Here is a 20,291-nt window from a genome sequence, read left to right as displayed (position 1 = left end):
TCAGCTGAGGCCTTGGGACGAATACGGTCCCCCTTTCATGGAATCGGGCTCCTCCAACTTGCAAACTGCAGCAATTAGGTTTGATATGGACAAGAGAGAGGACTCCAGAATGTCTGCCTATAAGGATTCCTTGTAGTGAAAGCAGAGCTGCGGAGCAGGAAAGAATGAGGAAGGTTTCCAGGAAGCACCCCGTCCTGCACAGCGCATACTGCAGAACACAGGAGAGCATTCTGAGAACTACTCAGGCGTGGGGGGGAGGATGGGAGCCAGCAGGAGCGCACAGAGGCAAGTGCATGGCTCAGTGTGGTGAAAGCCATTCTTGGCCTGGAAATAAAGTCAGTGGGGAATCTTCTCTGGAGGCTGAGCCAGGGGCTGCCAGGGCTTGACCCAGTGGCCCAAGCACTGACAAGAGTCCTCCCCTTCCTGCCATTTTCCTCCAAGTGTCAAGCAGCTTAACAGACACTGTGGAAGTCAGAGTGGCACTTCCCGCCTCCTTCCCTGAGGGGCTTTTGGTACCAAGGTCTCCTCTGAGAGAAAGTCCTGGCACCTGCACGGCCTCATGCCTGGAGCGTAGAACTGAGGTTTGGGAATGGCTTCATAAACACCCACTTCAAGCATGAACGGGCTGAAAATGCCAGGAGGGGAGCAAGCAGTCAGGGACGATCTGCAGAATCACCGATTGCCATGGATAGATGTGCTCATGCGCGGTTATGTGTATCTCCTCTATTTCCCTCCTCCTTCAGAGCCCAGAGCGACACTCAGGCCGAGGCTCCCTCACTTCACCTTACTCCTCCCAATCTTCTGCCTTGAAAGCTTATGTAAAGGAATACCAAGAGAATGCTGGCCACACACTACATTCTGTTCTCTGCCACGTTACACAAGCTATGCAGCCCCAGAGTATTCACTGATGCCCTCCAAGTGCCTGTTTCCATGGTACCCAACTCGGAGTGAGTTATGAGGATGGCATAAGGTGCTTAAATCTGAGTGTGGCTCCATGGTACCCATGCCTGCTAGCTGATTGGCGTTCCTACCAGGGAAATTAGATACATGTGATCACAAAGACAATGCGCTCACCATCCGGAAAGTCCAAGGATACTTTGCACTTTGCGATTGGGGCCTCAGTCTTTGGTCATCATCCTTGGTCTGGATCTTAATTTCCTATGCAAAGTCCCAGGCTTGTCAGTGTGGAAAAAAAATGTGCCTTCCCCAAAGCCTGCATCGAACAAAACAGAAAGCAGGAAGCTCTACTTAAGGTTGGCAAGCAAAGGTGCTAAATGATTATATTTACACAAATTACAGCCCCCAAGACTCTCAGATCAGCCGGCCATCATGCCACTCTGTGTTCCCATTTGGTACTTTGCATGCATGTAACCCCCCCTGCCCCCATATACTCCCTGCCACTCCGGTTTACGTGTGGCCTTGCTTCTGTTTGGGACACTCAGCTTTGGTCACGCAGCTGGAACTTTGGTGCCAGGAAATTAGACACCAGGGCCAAGACCTGAGAATGCACCTGTCCTTAGGTTGCACAAGCTGTCCCCTGCCCTGAGGTTTCAGCCTGAGGAACCAGAACCAGCAGAGCACCTGGGGATTGCTCCACGCCCCACTTTCCTGAAAGTCTCTGGGAAGCTGCCTGCGAGTGCACCTGTGTGTGCAAACTTCCAGTCACAGGAACACCTGGCAGAGTCACAGAAGTCAGGGCATACCCTCCGTCACCTGCAGGAGGGAATAACAGGCTAAAGGATGCATCACTGCCGGAGTCATAATCTCTTGACCTCTAGAATAGACACATGGGAGCCCTGGTCTGTAGAAGAGACCTCTGAAAACCAAGAGCGAGAAGGGGGTTTGTACCACAAGGGCTATCTGTTTGCTGTTCCCTTGTCCCTGCAGTCCCTCCTCCCAGGAGGAGAAAGTAGATTCTGCCAGGCTGTGCAAATAACAAGTCATTGGATGTCTCTGAACCTAAGAGGCCATCATGACTGCTAAGGAAGACATGGGCAGTGGTTTAAAAGTTCTTTGAAAAGTATAGAAACACCGTGGGACTTGGTCAGGGATCCTATCTGACTTCTACAGAGAAGAATAAAAGTGATGAGGAATTGACAGGATAAAAGGGTAGTAGATTATGGAATCTACTCTGAAAAGAAAAATTGGAGGACATAGATATGATAAGATAAAAACGTAGATTATTGAATCTACTTTCAAAAAGCAACTACTAGTTTTAAATGTTTTTACATTGAATTGGATTTTTGTATATTGTATACAAATTTTATATGGATATAAATTTGAGGTTAATTTTGTTAGAACATACTCTACATATATTTTTACTCTTGTTCAAAGTCTTATACCTATACAACTCATTTAACAGTGTAATGCAAATTTCTAGTCCTTGCTTACACTTCTTACTAACTCAGTTAATATTATTTCCTTCTTGAGTGTTGAAGGGAGTTGAAGACTAGGTAGTTATAATTTACCAGATACAGAAAGCAAGTTATGATAGGAAGTAAATTAGGTACAAGACTTTGGACTCACCAAGATAGGATAGATATGGAGTATTTTTTCTGAATCTGTCAAATGCAAATAAACTGGACATTGTTGATGTATTTATTGCCTGTATATACTATATATAGTTATTGTACTTATTATATATAGTTTTTCTTATTAGGTATAGCCTTTTTATTTTAGACAAGAAAAGGGGAAATGTAGTGATATTTCATTTGTATTTTAGTAAACAAAGTTTGCTTGCAGAATAGATTCAAAACAGCCCCACTAGTCAGTCATACAGGCAGTGGTGGCACACACGTTTAATCCCAACAGTCACACTAGTTAGGCATAGATACTGGGCAGTGGTGATACAAGCCTTTAATCCCAGCACTAGAGAGGAATATAAAGTGGGATGAGACAGGAACTCACCCTTTCAGTTTGAAGATTTTATAAAGCTAATAGTTGCTTGGCTGTTTTGCTTTTCTGATCTTCAAGTTGAACCCCAATATCTGTCTCTAGGTTTTTATTATTCGTGATGATGATGATGATGATGATGATGGTGGTGGTGGTAACAATGTTTGCTGTAACATTGAGATGAGCCTATGAGATGACTGTTCTTTTAAATATCCACCAGTAAAACTAAGGTTCTACTGACATTTGGGCATTGGCTCCATTGTGTGGGTAGACCTGTTTTCATCTTTTGCAGAGGTTTTGTTAACAAATGGCCCGCAGGGCAGAGCCTTCCCTTTTGTACAGAGAACATGAAGTGGTGGTGAAGTCCGCACTACGCTACAGTGCCTTCTCTCACCATCACAGCATGGGAGGCAGAGTAGCCACATGCAGGGCAAGGATAACGTAGTCCAGTGCTACTCCTGGGCTGGTCTAGACATAGGCTTTGATGGCAGGTTGGGAGCAGATCCCCATTGCCGCAGTCACAGCTATATCTACAGCCCTCACAAGTACAACTGAGGATCCTCCTTCAGGAGCTGGGAGGGTGGGAAGCGGAGTTTTCCACCTGAAGCTGCCCACTAAAGGCAAGGCTTCCAGTTTGGGTGTAGATGCCTTTTTGGATGCCTTTTTTCATTTCTGCGGTTATGCTATGGTCATAAACAAGATCAGTCACCCAGACTAGCTCTGACCGAAGACGGTATAAATACAGTGAGTAAATTCACAGCCTGAGTAATGGCTTCAAACGCAGTTCTTGTATGAAATACCCAAGTCCCTGGTACAAGGTGCTTTTGGTGTCCTTGAACTAAGTGTGACTTCCGCCAAATGGAAACAATGCTGCTGAAGACTCAGAGGTACCACACCAAGTTTTAGAAGCTCCCAAAGCCAATGAGCTTAGTAACTTGGAGCCCTAGCCTAATGGCCTGTTGTTGTTTGTAGATTCTGTTTGTGTCGCTTGCAATGGAAATGAAAACATTTCCAATAGAGATCATGGCTTTAATCACTGATATTGACTAAGTGTCATTGTTGACCTGGGGCACCATATCATAACACCAGAGGCCCGGCTTCAGCAGCAGAGATCTAAGATCTCACAATCCTTAGCCCCAGGTGGCAGTAGGGTCTCTCCCCTTGGCCTGTCTGCACGTGGCACTTCTCACTGTCCCTGTACTGTCTTTCTCATGTTCAAGCATCCCTAGTTTCTCAACTGTTCAACTAACAAGAACACTGGTCAGACTGGAGAGGCCCGTCCTAATGATTTCACTACACCTAGATGACCTCCTTAGAAACACTAACTCCAATTCCACACTTGTTCCAAAACATCATACAGTTCAGTCTGGACACAGCACCATGCCACCTCACTAAACTCTGGAAGCATCATAAATTCCTGCACATCTTGTGCCAGTCATTCTGAGTGTAAAACAGAAGAACTGTCCCCACGGTGGCATCAGAGAAAAGAGATAACACATATAAAACCCCAGTCATATGAAAATTCCCAGGAGAAAGCTATACCCTAGCCAGAAACAGAAGCTCGGTCACTGCTATGAGAAGAAACTGGGGTGCTCTCAAGGGTCTGAATCCTTACTTCTTAGCTGGCATTGTAGTACCTAACTATAATACTGGTATTCCTGTACCTGAAGGAGGATCAAGGTCCGTCTGACTAAGTAGCAAGACTCTGGCTCAACAAACAGTATGAGAGAGAGAGAGAGAGAGACAGACAGACAGACAGACAGACAGACAGAGACAGAGAGAAGCATGACCAGCATCAGTATCCTGGCCCTGTTGAAGCAGGTCACTCCCCTCTTGGAGAAGTAATGGAAAACACAACAGAGAAGCAGATACATGCTGTCAGATACGATAGGGTACACCTTTGAGCCCAGCATTTGGGAGGCAAAGACAGTAGGATCTCCAAGTTTGAGGTCAGCCTGATCTACTTAGTACACTCCAGGACAGTCAAGACTACATTAAAAAGACCTGGAAGGAAGGAAGGAAGGAACGAAGGAACGAAGGAACGAAGGAAGGAAGGAAGAAAGGAACGAAGGAACGAAGGAAAGAAGGAAGGATGGAGGGAGAGGAGGTGAAAGGGAAGAGAGGAAAGAGGAAGGAGAAGAAGAGGAAGAGGAGCAGGGAGATTGAGTGTAAAGCCTGAGCCAGCCCCAGGCATAATTACATACTGTTTCAGCAAACCCTTGGGATGATTCAAATCTGGGCATTACCTGGCTCCCCACATTCCCAGGAATGATTCTCAGAAGAGATTCTAAAGCCCACGAGGAAGGCAACCGAGGGTTAGCATGACCCTACAAGCAAGTCTTCCGGTCCTTGCAGAGACTTGGTGAATGCCCTGTTTTCTGCTTTGTTATCATGCCGCATGCATCAGTGGTCTTGCCGCCAGCCCCTAAGAGTATTCAAGGCCATTATTATTTCAGGCTTTGTACTTTCTCCAGTCTTGCAGGCAACCTGCTTGACAAACCTTGCCTATTTCTACATGCATCTCCAACTGCCAGAAATCTACAGGAAGGAGAAGATATGTGTCCAGCTGATTTTGACCCTTATGGCCAATGTATAAATCCCAATCTATAAAAGAGAGAGGACATTTAGAAGTTCACGTAGATATGGGCTTTTGAGAGAACATTGTTAATTAATCAAGCAATTTATTTATTTGCTTTTGAGAAAGGGTCTCACCATGCAGCCCTGCTTGGCCTAGACTCTTATGTAGCCCAGGCTGGCCTCACACTCATAGAAGTCCACCTGCCTCTGCCTACTGAGTGCTGGGATTAAAGGTGTATACCCAGAATGCTTTGGGGTTTTGTTTGTTTGTTTGTTTGTTTGTTTGATTTTTCTCCAAGTCAGACAAAGGGAAGGTTGAAGCCTCTCAACTTGGCAACTTTTTAGGTTTCAGTCCCAGGTCTACGGCTCTGAGTTTGAGCTTCAACCTCCTACTGGAAAGGGGGAGGAGAGAGTTGGGGAGACGTTTGGGCTGAGCCGCTGACACTGCACAGATCCAGCACTAGAACGGTTTCCAGAGAAGCGGTTGGCCCATAGGCCCTGGTCTGTCAGCGGCAGCCATCCTTATCATCTCTTCCGTTCACCTCCCAGCCAGGCGTATAAAGGGCTAGGTTTCTGGAAGTGTAATGGAAGATCCACTCCCTGCAAACACTGCAGTGGAGGTTTTTATAGAGCGGTTTCACCTCTCTCTGATGTGGTGGCCTCCCACTGGGTCTGTGCACAGACTGTCAAAATTTAAAAAAACAAAAACAAAAACAAAAAAAAACAGAAGTGGCCTGGTTGGGGATTTTTGCTTTAAAAAAAATAATAATGTTGAGTCTTAAAGTCCACACAAGGCCAATTTTTGGGCAGGCCTTCCCTTCACTCGTTGAGGAAATGCAGATTTGCTGCTCTGCTACTGAACAGAATAATCTAGAAATTGCAAGTCTGATTACTTAAAGGCATGACCTGGAGGCAAACACAACTAACTGCTCACAGTCACGTGACCTCTCCGGTTTCCTCAAGCCTGAGTTTCAGGGGCCTACCTGCAGTCAGAGGGACACAGTCTCAATAGAGCCCAATAGAGCCGAAGGACACAGCCCGAATAAGGCTCTGCCGTGTGCCAGTTCACTCTGAGACAGAATGTTTAAATTAACCACTTCATTTTCTCCCCCAACGGCAGTTTTACAAACTGCAGAGGAAGCCAGGAACCGGAAGAGGGGAAGAAAGCAGTTCTGAGCCCGGGTGATCATTTTGATGAGTAAGCAATAAGGAAACACAGCCCGGGAGCTCCAGGAACCCAGAGGGCTTTCACAGATGTGAGAGGCGATCTCACTGCAATCTTTTTCTTAGCTCCTGAGACAGGTTAACAGGTTCCTGCCTCTCTGCTGAGACAGGGAAACTGCAGGCTTGCGGTCTCCCTGGACACACTGAGGCTGGGCGGCTTGTCTGAACTGCTCACACAGCGTACGCCACAATCTGTTTTTTTTAAATCTGAGATCTCTCCCAAGCTACGCAGCACAGGTGGAAATGCTGTCTTCCTTAAAAATAAATAAACAGCAACAACAACAATAATAATAAATTTGCTATAGCAACACTAAATGGAATTTTTTTTGCTTTCCTAAGGAACATGGCAAAATAAGAAGGAACAAGAAGGGACACTACTTTGGGCTTACCCGCCAGCCCAACTGTTTCCGGGTTGTGTTTCCCAGACTTGTGATGGGTAAACAGTATTCCTCTGAAGAGCCCTTGGCCAAGAAAAAAAAAAGCCAGGCAGGGTCATGCATAGCAGAGGGAAGTGATAGCTAAGGGCAGGGTGGGTGCTGTTCTCATTGAGTTCCTCTATTAAATGCTTTCTCTTCCATTAGTTTTGTTTCAGTGCTGGGGATTGAACCCGGGGCCTCCTGCGTGCTAGGTAAGTGCTCTACCACTGAGCAATACCCAAACTCTTGCTCAGTGCTTTTTCGGCTTACCCTTCTGAGAATATGTATTCAATTCCCACCTCCAGATCACGTTGGATCTCCTGCTATCCATTACATGCCAGTCCACCTGGAGTGATTTTTTTTTTTTTTTTTTACCATTCGAAGGCCTGCGTGAGCTCCAAGCACTGGGCCTACTCTGGGTTTCCTACCCAGGGCTCAAGGGGTCTACCCCTGAGGTGACTACCAGGTTTCGGAATGACATGGACGCCCTTGTGAAAATCTCTGTGCAGGGAGACCTGTGGGATTTCAGAACGCATGACAGGGTAGAAGGAACACGGTAGAGTAGAACCATTCTTGGCTGATACTTCCTCTCTCTCCGGAAGTCCTAGTTCCCCCTTCAGCCTAGCGGGGCTAAGATTCCCAGGCCATTGCTCAATGGAGTGTGAGATCATGTCTTTGGGATACTATAGGCACTGCTTAAGTGCTGGGTGGGCAGAACCATCCTGGCTCCGCAACTCCTGGGGATGTTGCTCCCCTGTGCCCATGGATAGGGAGAGGGACTAGAAAGCCAGGGTGAAGTCCTGACAACTTGTGGGCGGAGAGCAGTGAAAATAACTAGAAGGTCTCCCAGGGTAGGCTCCCACTGGCTGATGGATAACTGTCTTTTCCTGATCCATCTCCTGTCCTCTCATCCTGAGTAACTATCCCCTGTCACCTCCGCCTCCTGCGGCAAGCAGTTCCTCTCTGACGTGCTCCTTAAGCAAATTCCCTGTGCTTGTGTGGTGACCCCATTCTGTCCCCTGGAGCTCATTTGAGAAAACTGTCACTCCGGGCTTTATCAGTGGAGACAGCGTGGAGGTAACCAGAGCTCACGGGCTGGAGTCTGAGGCTCGAAGTTTAGCCTCGCTAGGGAAGCCCTGCTCACCTTCCCCAGAAGACACAATAGCTTTGCGGCTACAGAGTCTATAGCTTTGCGGCTACAGAGTCTATTGCTGACTGCACTCATGAGCCAGGTCTTAGTCTTCCCCTGTGTACAAGGAGGTGACAAGGACAGTGTGCCACCCCAGGGTGACTCAGTTACCCCAGGATACGTTTGACACTTGAGGTAGGTGAGGTGCTTTCTCCTGTGAGGCCTCATGCTTCCAAGGTGAGAGCTGGCATTCCACTTAGTCAGGAGACCAGATCAGATTAGTAGGAGCGTCCAATAAAAAGCTGGGCTTGTTGAGGAGACGGTTCTGCTTGCAAAGTGTTTTTTCCAGGCAAGCATGAGGACCCAAGAGTTTGAATGTCCAGTACACACGTAAAAAGCCAGGCATGGTAGTCTATGCTCATAATGTTTGTGCTGAGGGATGGAGATAGGGAGCAGCCAGGTTCAGCAAGAAACTCTTTGGTAAAAATTAAAGTGTGGCGGGGGCGGGGCTTATGGACAGAGAACTGACTCAGCTGTTCAGAGAACTCACTGTCCTGTTAGAGGACCGCAGGTCAGGCAGTCACCAGGATCGCCTAGAATTCTAACCCAGGGGGATCCAAAGTCTCTGGCATCTGTGGGCACCTGCACTCATACACACAGGCAAAATACATAAACAAAATTAAAAATATTAAAAACAGATCTTTCAGTTTTAGAGTTTTTTGTTTGTGGCATTTATTTATTTATTTATTTATTTATTTATTTATTTATTTTGAGGCAGGGTCTTTGTGGAATTCCCTATGTAGACCAGGCCGACCTTGAACATAAACAGACCCATTTGGCCTCTGCCTTCCAAGTGCTGGAATTAAAGGTCTGAAAAAATAAATCTTTAAGAAAAGAAAGATTGCAGAAGATACTCAACACAGACCTCAGACCTCTAACCTCCGCGTGCAAACGGGCGCCAGTATGTGCACACGCACGCACGTGTGTTCACACACACTCACAAGGTATGTCTGAACGGTTCCGTACAGTCTCTGACACTGAATAAGAGCCCAGCGAATGAGAGCCCCACTTATAGCAAGAGGGAAAAACCCACGTCCCATGGCGAAAAGCTTTTCCAGGAACTCGGCCATCAGAGAGGTGGGGTAGACTAAGGCTCCAGCAAGCACAGTGTCTTTGGCCAGTGACTCAGGCGGTCAGTGCATCCAACCCGGGCAGGGCTGGCTTGGGTGGGTGCCTTGGCAGGCCCACGCTCAGGGTGATGCATTTTCCCGTAAGTTCTGTGTAAGTCCAGGGCTAGCACTGCCCTCCCTTCCCTGGAGTCAGACATTGGTCCATGACGAGAGATGCTTCTCTAAAAAAGAGGCAGAGAATGCCGGCCCAGGCCCTGGAAGCTGCACATGGAAAGAAAGATTAGACGGGGCTGGGGAGGAAAGGACAGATTCATAGGGACAAGTCATTTCCCAAAAGCCCCCCACCCCTGTTGATTTAGCCGTGTGAGGTGTGAAGATTACAGGGCAGGTCTGCATGCCAGGCTGAGTTCTGGGATGAAAGCCAATGTCAATGAAGATGAGGTCTGAGGAGAGAGAACAGAAGCAAAGGGGCCTGATGGAGCAGCGACAGTACAGGAGGGCTAGAGCGAGCACGCTCATGCACACGCAGGCACGAGCGCACACACACATGCACACACACACGCACGCACGCAGCTTCCGATGTCTACAGTGCACCAAACAGAACATATAGGATCTTGTCTTGCCTCCGGGAATCTGTCTTCAGTGTATGTCCTATAATCTAGGTACTGGGGAGGGGTTGGGTATAGGGGCTCCAAAGAACAACATAATAGTTCTTAAGCTGCCGAACCCCTTCCTGGCTGAGCACCATCAGGTAAGACAGTCAGCAGTTCTGGGGTCCCCTCACTCGGCTCTAAAGGGGAATGGAAGCATCTCCTCCCAGAAAGGCCCACAAAATGATGTCCTGTGTTCAGCTTCAAAAAGGGTTTCAAACAGGGCCTGGCCTGCGGTAAGGTCCTAAGCAGTTACCATGAGCTCTTCAAGCCAGCTCTAGATCCCACAGCCCGAGGTGAACAGTCCAAGGCCCCTCTTTACACCTGAGACCAAAAGACGGCTACAGAGGCAAAATGACTCACTCGGTCCCTGTATTTTTCTCAGAGAACAGAAGCGACAAATTATCGCAGGCTGGGAGAGTCATTTCCTCATAGTTCTCAAGTTACCAATCTACACAGGACCAGGCATCAGCGAGGTCCACTTCACCTGAGACCTCTTTTCTTCCCTTGGCTGTGGCCGTCTCTCTCAAATGCCTCAGCTATCTTCTGTGGGAGGCATGTGTGTCCCAATAGCCTCTTCTCACACCAGTCACACGGGCTGAGGACCCACACTTGAGGCCTCGCCGAAGAAAACAACCTCTTCCAAGATCCTGTTTGGGACCACAGTCCTACTCCAAGACGGAAGGCTATGTCGTCACCATATACATTAAGGGACGTGATTAAATCAGACCGTAGGTAGCAGCCACCACCTTCTCCCGAAACTTCCCAAGCCTGATAGATACACCAGTGTGTCTAAAGAAAACCTTGACTTGGGTCCAGCCAGAGTCACATTCCCACTGTGAGACAGGTCTATGCGTCTCCTCAGAGAGACCAGCAGGCTCATGAGACCAAGAGTGCGTCTCCCTCATCTTGAAACAACTCCACCTCACCTGTGCTGTTGACAAGCCAGATCTCACAGGTAAACCTTCCACCTCAGGACTGACTGCTTGGCACGGGAATGAAAACGCCACCGCCAGCGTCCATGGTGACAGGACTTGGCTCTCTACAAGGGATGAGGAAACATGGAGAACGTGTCACTTAACCATGCCAGCTCCTTTTCTTCGGCATCCCATTCAAAGCCTGTATGCCTGTGGAGGTAGGATATACCACGTGGTGTTCACACAGGGCCAGGAACCTGCTGCTCTAGCGAAAGCTTCTCAGAGGAGCAGGGGTGTGTAGTTCTGCCCAGCTCTTCCATACAGAAGCTGAGCAGTTTACATAGTGACCACTGAAGAATCAAGGGAACCGAGGTTTGACTTGTGAGCCCCTGAGGTTCACCATGGCCTGGCCCTAGGCTGAGCTCTTCCCAGGGCGGGGCAAGCATGCAGTGAACGCTTACCAACCAAGAGCTCTTCTCTTCATTCTTAAGAAGCATGGCCCCCACCCCACCCCTGTTTCTGTGTTCTCCTCTCCCTGGGAAACACCACTTTCTCCTAGAGAGAATGGGAACAAGACCATGGTTTCCTTTCTGTGCTGAGTGGCAAGGCTACTTAAAACCATTCAGGAGAATGGAAGATGTTTCCTAGGCATTAGCTTCTTCCTCTTACAAATACTTAATACTGGAGCTAGAGGGATGGCTGGCTAATGGTTAAGAACACTGACTGTCCTTCCGGAGGACCTGGGTTCAACTCTCAACACCCACGTGGCACCGCACAACTGTTATTCCAGTTCCAGGGGACCTGACACCCATGTCAAGACGTCAATACACATAAAATAAAAAATAAATTTAAAAAATACTTAATACTGTTCCCCTTTGACAGAGCCATGGTCACGTGTTACTTTCTATATATCCACCACGACAGAGCCATGATCACGTGTTACTCTCTATATCCTTGGCACTAGGCATATGTCACATATAGCAGATAGCCAATATATCAATAGAGTAAGTGGTACCTAATAATTGCTTGGCAAGTATAATGAATAATGATGAGCAGGTGGGGCAGGAAGGCCATGAGTAGACAAGTTGCCTCTGCGCTCTTTCCTCACGTACAGTGAGTGCCCACACACAGGACACCTAGATGCTGGCAATAAGAAAACCAAGCAGAGGTGCACCTTACCCATCAAACTGGCAAGCCGGTGACCCAACAGAGGTGTGTGATAACGTGGGAAATGGGGCTCCGCACTCAGTGAGTAGGGGTACGAACTGGGAGGACTGATCTGGAAATAGCTTGACACTGTGGGTGATAGAGAATATTCGGCAGACTCCTAGGTAGCAGCGTTGCCGGCCCTCTTGTGTGAACCCCCAAGAAGCTTAAACACTTGCCTCTCCCATAGGGAACACCGGAAAGTTCACCCCAGCAACACTGACTGGTATAGAAACACAAGAAATGAAAAAGAAACCAAGCATAATGTCACTCATCGGGAGGACAGACAAGCAGTCCTTGGAAAAGCAGTGCCTAGCATTGGTCACTGTCCATTCCCTTTGAACTACTTTGCCCCTCACCCACCCACCCACCCAGGCCATCTCATTGTCCAGTGTTATCAGCTCCTGGTCTTGCCCACAGAGAGAGCAGAATTCACATATGAAAAACAGCAGCAGGCTCCAGGGAACCTTTTCGCTTGTCTTTTTGCCCAGGAGATTTTTCCCTGACAAAGAGCCTGGCCCTTAGCCATGAGCCCTGGGGAGGAAGAAACCACGTTCATTCCATTTAAACCAATTTGCCAACCCAGACAGCAGCTAATGGGCAGCCCGGGCCCTCACAGTCATCAATACCGCTTTCCAAATCAAGTTACCAAATTGGTCTTAAAACCACTTCAAAGGGACCCGGTTGACCGTTACCAATGAGGCATCCAGCTGTCCATGTGACCACCATTCCTACTGCCAATATCGTTTTTCCATAGCACTGGGGACAGAGGAACAAGCTGACTATGTTTCCCCTAAATGTCTGAACCTCCAGAACTGAAACAACTATTAGATTAGAATTAAGGAGGACCGATGGACAAGCCCCAGAGAGACCAATGGCTCCCTCTGAATCCCTAACAGTCCAACTTTGTGATGTTAGCATGCTTATTAGGCCTCATTTTATAGCTGAACAGACTGAGACGGTGAAAGCCAGGCAAGGTCTCAGGCTGGCGAGCAATTGGTGGATACAGAAATTACAGCCAGAGCTCAGACCCTGAACCAAGCTGGTTTTATGACAGAAGCAGATCTTGGGACCCGGATCTCTTCTCTACAGCTACACAGAAAGTGTCAACTGAACCTCACCCAAGAGCCGAGAGCCGTTTTCCTGAAGATGCTTGTGTCAGTCATAAAGAGACGGCCAGCATTTTCTAGAGTACCGATAGAAAACGAAATATGTCGCCACCTTGTTTTGCTGTCACTCACAGGTAAGCCTGAGCTCTGAGAACACGGGGGCGGCTTTCCATCCAAGTTCAAGGTCACACAATCAAGGTCACACAGACAGGAAAGGAGAAGCATGCTCATTTACACAACAGGCATGAACTTCATTTCCAACACTGAAAATGTTCCCTGACCAAGCATGAGGGTTAACCTTCATTAATCTTCATTGTTAACTTGACTTGATTTTGGGGTCCTCTTCCTAGGTGACTTCTAGGTGTTCTGTGAGGGTGATTACAGAGAGAACTCTAAGGCATGAAATCCCAACCCCATGAACCTGACCAGCAGCATCCCATGGACTGGGGTCTAGTACTGAGTTTTAAAAAGGGGGAAAAAAAAATTAGGACTCCAGATGAGAACCAGCATTCACCTGTCTGTGTTTCTTGACTCTAATGCCATGCAACCAGCCACCTCCAGCTCCTGACACCAGAACTACAACTGCTCACACACCATGATAAATTGTACCATCAAAGAGTGAGCCACAATAAAAGGGCTTTTTTTTTTTTTTTTTTTTTTAGTAACAGCAAGGGAAAAAGTAGTACACCAAGTAACGTTTCAACTTGTCCTTAGACACAAAGCTCTCTAGATGGGTCTGTGCCAGCTCTGCTAGGTTAAAAGAGACACACGATCTGCAAACCCGCTGTCTCCGATAAATAAGACACTTTGCGCTCTCCACTTCCCACTAGGGAACAGTTGATGTCTGGAATCAGGTTGAGTTGTCTAAACTAGGGCTGAATTTTGTGGAGCAGCTGGTATGAAGTAGGAAAAGGGGGATGGGGACTATTAAAATGCACGGGGCAGCCAAGTGTTGAACGATCAGATCCAAGATGTCAACAGTAGGAGAAGAGACACCTTAGTTTAGACCTCGCACAGGTCACTGTAACTTGATCATCCTTAGGTCAAACAAGGAAAGAGTCTCTACCACTCACTAAAACCCTGCTTACTGATTTGCATTAGACTTAACACAATCCATTTTTACAGTGAGCACAGGCAGAGCCTCACCAAAGTTCAAACACAGAGAAGAGCTGGGTTGCAATTCATCCCGTGAGATGATTCTGGAGGCCTACGAGGAGTCAGACCCCGTGCTAGGATAAGCACTGATACCAACAACAAGCACTACTCTCTCAAAGGCAGACATGGAGTCACCCATGCCATCCCCCCATCTCCATGTGGCCCAGAGAGCACGCCCAGGCCCCAATCCCCAAGCCCCACGTGGCACATTCTATTCTTTCTGAGAAGAAAGGCCCAAGATAGGATGATAATCTGAGTTAAAATGGCGCCTCATAAAATCTCACAGACAGACTTAACAGTTTCAGAACAGCCACTATTTCAATGGGCAAGGGCTGATGCTCGCTCAGCTTCGGAGCAGGACTGACACAGAACTATGGACTTTGCTTTCAACTGAAAGATGCTGAACCTGGAGGCTCGGGTACCTGAAATGCCAAACACTCCAGCTGCCAGAATGAGTCAGCTCTATGGTACTGAAGCTCTCATAGTCACTCCGGAACTATCACTCACAGGAAAGCCCTGGGCTCTCACTGGGTCTAGTTCAACAGCTGTAGAATGGGTGGCTGCACACCCTGACCCCCCCCCCCCACAGGTCAAAGGGGAGACATAGTAGCAGCAGTTTCCAGCAGGACAAAAAAAACGCAAATGAGATGATATGTTAATGAGAGGCAGCTGTGAGCTTGCCAGCACCAACCAGCACTGATTTCTTTCCTTTGTCCCAGGCAAACAGACCCGGGTTAAGTTTAGATAAGCCATGCAATTTAGAAGATTCCCTCCCAAACATAAAGCAAAAAGCAATACCTCACAAAGTGCTTGGGAGTGGGGCGTAAAAGGCACAGGGGCCTGTTCAGGAATGAACCGGGAGGCAGGACCACACTCCAACTTTAAGTCTACCGACGTGGGAGGAGACTAGGGCTTGGGATGACTGTGGCAAGAGAGTCATGACTCTGACCCCAAATATGGGTCCATAGGCAAAAGGCCCCACGGAACACCTCACGGTAGGATGATCTTTGGAAAAAGACCCAAGTTGAGGGCCAGGCTGGGAACTTGCAATGCTTACTTAGTACTGTCAACCTGAGAGGATCTAAAATCACTGAAAAGATGAGCCTCTGGGCACACCTGTGAAGGATTCTATTAGGTTAAATGAGGTGAGAGAACTCTCCCTGAATATTGGCCAGGCTACTCCACGGACTGGAGTGTTGTCTGATTTGTTAGTGTTGTGTGAGGTTTTGATTGTGTTTGGAACCAGAGGTCGGAGCTAGCCACTAGCTGGCCATAGAGGTTTGGAGAACTGTGGACAGAGAAGAGACAGGAAGTAGTAAGGTGGGACTCAGAGAGGATCATGGAACTTTTCGGGTGGAGGAACAGTAGAGGGAGGGAGCGACTGGTGGCTAGTCTGCTCTCTGACTCCAAGCAAGTTTTATTTGTCAGAGCACAGCCAAAATACCACACGACATTGGGGTTCTAGACAGCACAGAAAAGGAGAAAGAAGGGTGAGCACCAGCATCCGATTCCTGACTGAGGATGAGGTGTGAGCTGTCACCATACTTCCCTATGATGATGGCTACTCTCGAACTAGGAGCCCAAGTCATTCAGTCCTCTTCCTTCAGGTTTGCTTCTTGGAGAGTGTTTTATGTCAGCTAGAAGACAAGTAACCTAACAGGGCTTGACGATGGGAACGTGAGTCCACAGACTGAGCACGGTGGGGAAGAGATGTGGATTCTCCAACATCCGGAAACCACGATTAGTCAGGGCAATGATGCTCACGGGTCATAACGTTCAAATAAACACTTACAGGACAAAGATGGCATTACAGAGGTACATTCTTCAGCAGGAAGTTGAGACCCTAGCATGCCCACTGAATAAGGGACATCATTTCCACCCAAAGACAGCACACATACACTGAGTGTCTACTACTGACCAGATGTAATGAGGCTAGTCGGAAGTTGAATGCTGACCATATCAAAGGGTATAACCTCATATTCTGAGTGTTCTCCATGCATTGATAGACTGACTTTTCACAGCAACCTTAATAAGGCATGGTAGCAGACTGATGCCTACCTTTCATGCAGAAAGCAAGCTAAGTGGGTGATTATCCACGTAATTACTATTTTAAAGATTTTTAAACTGCTAACAAGATCAATAATACCCCATCACTTGACTGTGAAGAAAGAGCAGGGTCCGGTGGGAAGAGAACTTTCCACATGGAAACCTTGTCCCTCCATCTCCCTCTAGACTCTGAGGGCAGTGTACAGGAATGCACAACCCCTCCCACGTGGTCTCAAGTTTGTTTCTGGCATCTCTTATTCCCAAGAGGCCTTTGGGTAAGACTTTCTTCAACTCTCAGCATCACCCAACTCGACAAGCACCATTACAGTGACTGTGTGTGTGTGTGTGTGTGTGTGTGTGTGTGTGTGTGTGTGTGTGACAGACAGTAGCAGGAGATGACTCTAGGAAGTACAAGTGGCCAGAAGAGTACAGGCCATGTAGACCCTTGAGAACAAAATGCAGCTTTTGTGGAACACAATGCCCAAGAACATGAAGTTCCGGTGTATCCTGCACCTGTCTGAGATGACTTTTAATGTATCTTTTGTCCAGTCACCTCAAGCCATATCCTATTCTTCTGATGTCTCAGCTCTTCCCATTCCACAAAGCATCTATGCTCCATTCATACCATATCAGGGCACAGAACCCTAATTTAGTCCCCGCACGCAAGTGTTAGGAACATTCCCTAACCGAGCCACTCCACCAATGCAAAATAATCCCAATCAAACCAAATCAGACCAAATTAAAAGATATCCAGGTTTAACTAGACACCTGCGCTCCCGGGTGGCCCCGAGGAGAAATGGGAAGCCACCAACACGACTGCCAACGCGACCACCACTGGAGAGGAAGAGGGAAAACCACGTGTTTATTTTCTGGGGAGCAGTTTAAATAGGCTGTGGGAGTGGTGTCGACCTTTCATGGGGAGAGGTCAAGGTTGGAGGGACACAAGTTGGGGCGGGGGGCTCCAAACATGGAGATTGAGGCTGAGATTACATTGAGGACCCTTCATTAATGACTGTTGAGGAGAATGAAGGCTGAGTGGGGTGGGAGCACCACCCAACAGGCGCTCCTTGCTCCTCAGCAATCATAAAGCATTGGCCTCCAGGAAAGCAGTCACCCCCAGTCCCTTGTCTAATATCACAGAGAGAAAGAAAGCAGCATTTCTACATCACACATCTCCATGGCTCCATCCTTGACATCACCCCAACAGAGCAATGCACCTGTCACAGCAGGACCGTAGGCCAAAGCAATAATGCAGTTGGAATTTAGCTCATGTCCAGCAGAGCACAAATCTTTCTGTTCGGTGCATTATGGTTTTGCAGCTCTCAGAACAAATGGCGTCACGCTTTGAAGGTGTCATTTTCCTCTAAACACTCGAAGAAAACAAATGTCAGAAGCCCAGAGGGATCTTCAGTTTGAGTTCATGCCATCTGTCTCTCTAGGAGCTGTCAAATGCATACATTTGTGAAACCACAGGATGTAACCGCAAGGTAAGGCTTTTCCTTCACATCCCCAACCTGCCCGTACTCAGTAGCATGTCCTGTGGTCAATTCACACAGCCGTGTTCAAGTGGTGGATGATACAGCCTTTTGAAAGGGTGTAATTTCATCTGTGGTTTAGAAAAAAATCCAGTTTGGATTGCGCCATCCTAGGATGGGACATCCTCAGGGACCTGAAGCCCACTAGGCTAGACTCCCTCTCTGGAAACAAATTATTTCCAATTTCTCTCACAGCTGTCACGACTGGCAGTCTGAACTGCTAAAGGTGAAGGGCACTGTTTCTAGAACAATGTGAGGGGCCAAGACGGGTCAATGGACTCCCCCCACCCCTCCCCTATAAGAGGACCTTCTTATTCTCCACGTGGCTTCATCCCTTGAACAGACAATCAAGGAGGTCATATACAGAGGACACAAACCCAGTGATGTCCAGCTGGCTCCAGTCTTGAGGGGGACAAGGCTGCTTTGGAAGAACCAAAGCAAGAACAGGGTGAGAAGAAACTAAAGAGACCCGGGTACAGATGTCCACACAGCCATCAGCCAGACACAGCCATGTAAAAGGTCATGATTTGAGGTAATGAAGAATCTGGGATTCAAATCCTACCTCAGTCACTTACTCAAAAGTATCTTGCCTTCCCGAACCTTGAGTATGACCTCTGTATAGCTATTAATGATAATGGCCTGTCTTGCATACATAAAGATTAATTAGACGATGCGGCCAGTGAGTGCCCTCATGAATCGCAGGTGGGCAAGCAGGTGCCGTGCATTTGTAGAAGGAGGATGGGCATAGGAAGGGAAAAAGAAATTGAATCAAATAATGTAAGACAATCACACGCGGAGGATGCAGGAGGCAAAACTCAGTGGCATAGTACTTGGGTCTGCTGTGACAGTGGAACGGGTCATATACTTCATTCTCCCTCTACCTTAAAGCAATTTTCTGTGTCAACACCCCAAAGGGTCAAGTGATTGTGTACACAGAGGTGTCTTTTTTCTGGGGCTCTGTCATTAAGAACACCCATGGCCATCAGGGTACCCGAGAAGAAGAGGTTACCGGATAGAACAGCTGGCTAGGCAGAGGTGGAGCCAACTGTGGAGCTGACACAGTGGGCGTGGTCCTGTGCAAAAATCTGAAGCTAAGGTGTCTGTTCCCTGAAAGGTTCTCTTTCCAACATGGCCTGGTTCTTGTACACCGAATGCACGACAGAACACAACTGGCCCTAAAGGATGCTACAACGCACCCTACCTGTTCTCCCTGCTGATCTTTGAGAATGGACTCTCTGGGGAAGGAGCACTGTCTCCAAGACCAGCACATGGCATGAAAGGGACATTCATACAAGAATAATTCAGATTGAGACAGCGACCAGTCAGCATCAGGGCAGTCACAGAAGCCAGGACCAGCAACACCTCATCCTTTATGGGCAAAGCAATGACATTGCCAGGATATGTGCAACTAAGTAGAGTCTTAGCTGGGAGCACTTTTGCCTGGAGAAAGCAAGCTGCCCAACTCTTGTCTCGGGGCCACTCCTCACTCAGCCCCCACCATCCTGAAAAATCCAACGGCCCACATCTCACAGCATGCCCTGCCTTGTGTCCACAGCCCTCGCCAACCCCTTTCAGAAGCATCAGACTGTAGAACTCTCGGTCAACTCTCCCCAAACTAGGGTTGGTCCAAGCACCCATGCTGGATACGTTTTACTCTATATGAAGGACCTGACTTTAGCATCTATTCTCAGCAATGCTACGGAGTAAGTGCCGTGATCGTGATGCTTTCTGGGTAAGAAACTGAAGTTCAGCAAGCTTCAGAACTTCCCCTGGTCACACAGTCAGAGGTCCTGCTCTGTGTCACCGGGTCACCTTTGTTTCACCTTCCATGGGCTAAAAGCCAGACAGTAGACTCATGTGTGGTTCTGATACATACTAGCTATATGACTAGAGACAAGGCATTTTATCTCTTTGAAACTTCATTGATTCCTTTCTGACAAGAAATAAATGTCCTGCCACATGCAGGATGAATTCATGTTGAGAATTGAATGAAAACACCTATCCCAGGGCCAAGCACACAACAGACACTGTCTAGTGAGTGGATCTGTCTGATTAGTGTAGAGGGAAGGCAGGTATTTGCATGCACGCAAAGACAGACAGACAGACAGATACAGACAGAGAGACTGAGAAATATATACCTACCTGACCTCTCTGAATAGGCATCAAGTTAACCTCTAGGACAGTGTCACAACCTGTTTGGCAAGCCTCTATTTCCAAAATATGTACATTATGAGTCATAACAGTAGCAAAATAACCATTATGAAGTAGTAACAAAAAATATTTCATGGGGGATGGGGGTCACCAC

At 47.7% G+C, this 20,291-nt stretch overlaps 1 long non-coding RNA gene across 9 annotated transcripts in view; it reads right to left on the bottom strand.

Annotated features, from left to right (window-relative positions):
- LOC125415053 (uncharacterized) overlaps window positions 1-20,291 on the bottom strand; it is a 207,092-nt gene that overhangs the window by 86,667 nt on the left and 100,134 nt on the right. For 4 of the 9 annotated variants that reach the window (XR_007236500.3, XR_007236503.3, XR_015735606.1 and 1 more), the window contains one exon: window positions 1,075-1,213. The exons of 2 other annotated variants lie outside the window; for them this stretch is intronic. This is a non-coding gene — a long non-coding RNA (uncharacterized LOC125415053). Of the gene's footprint in view, window positions 1-1,074; window positions 1,214-10,947; window positions 11,061-20,291 lie in introns of all 9 variants that reach the window. 3 more of the 9 variants (XR_007236504.3, XR_014997994.2, XR_015735605.1) reach the window with 2 other exon arrangements.

The sequence above is a fragment of the Myodes glareolus genome, chromosome 19 (genome assembly GCF_982192425.1).
Source record: "Myodes glareolus chromosome 19, mMyoGla1.1, whole genome shotgun sequence".
NCBI lineage: Eukaryota > Metazoa > Chordata > Mammalia > Rodentia > Cricetidae > Myodes > Myodes glareolus.
This window is presented reverse-complemented; position numbering and strand designations above follow the sequence as displayed.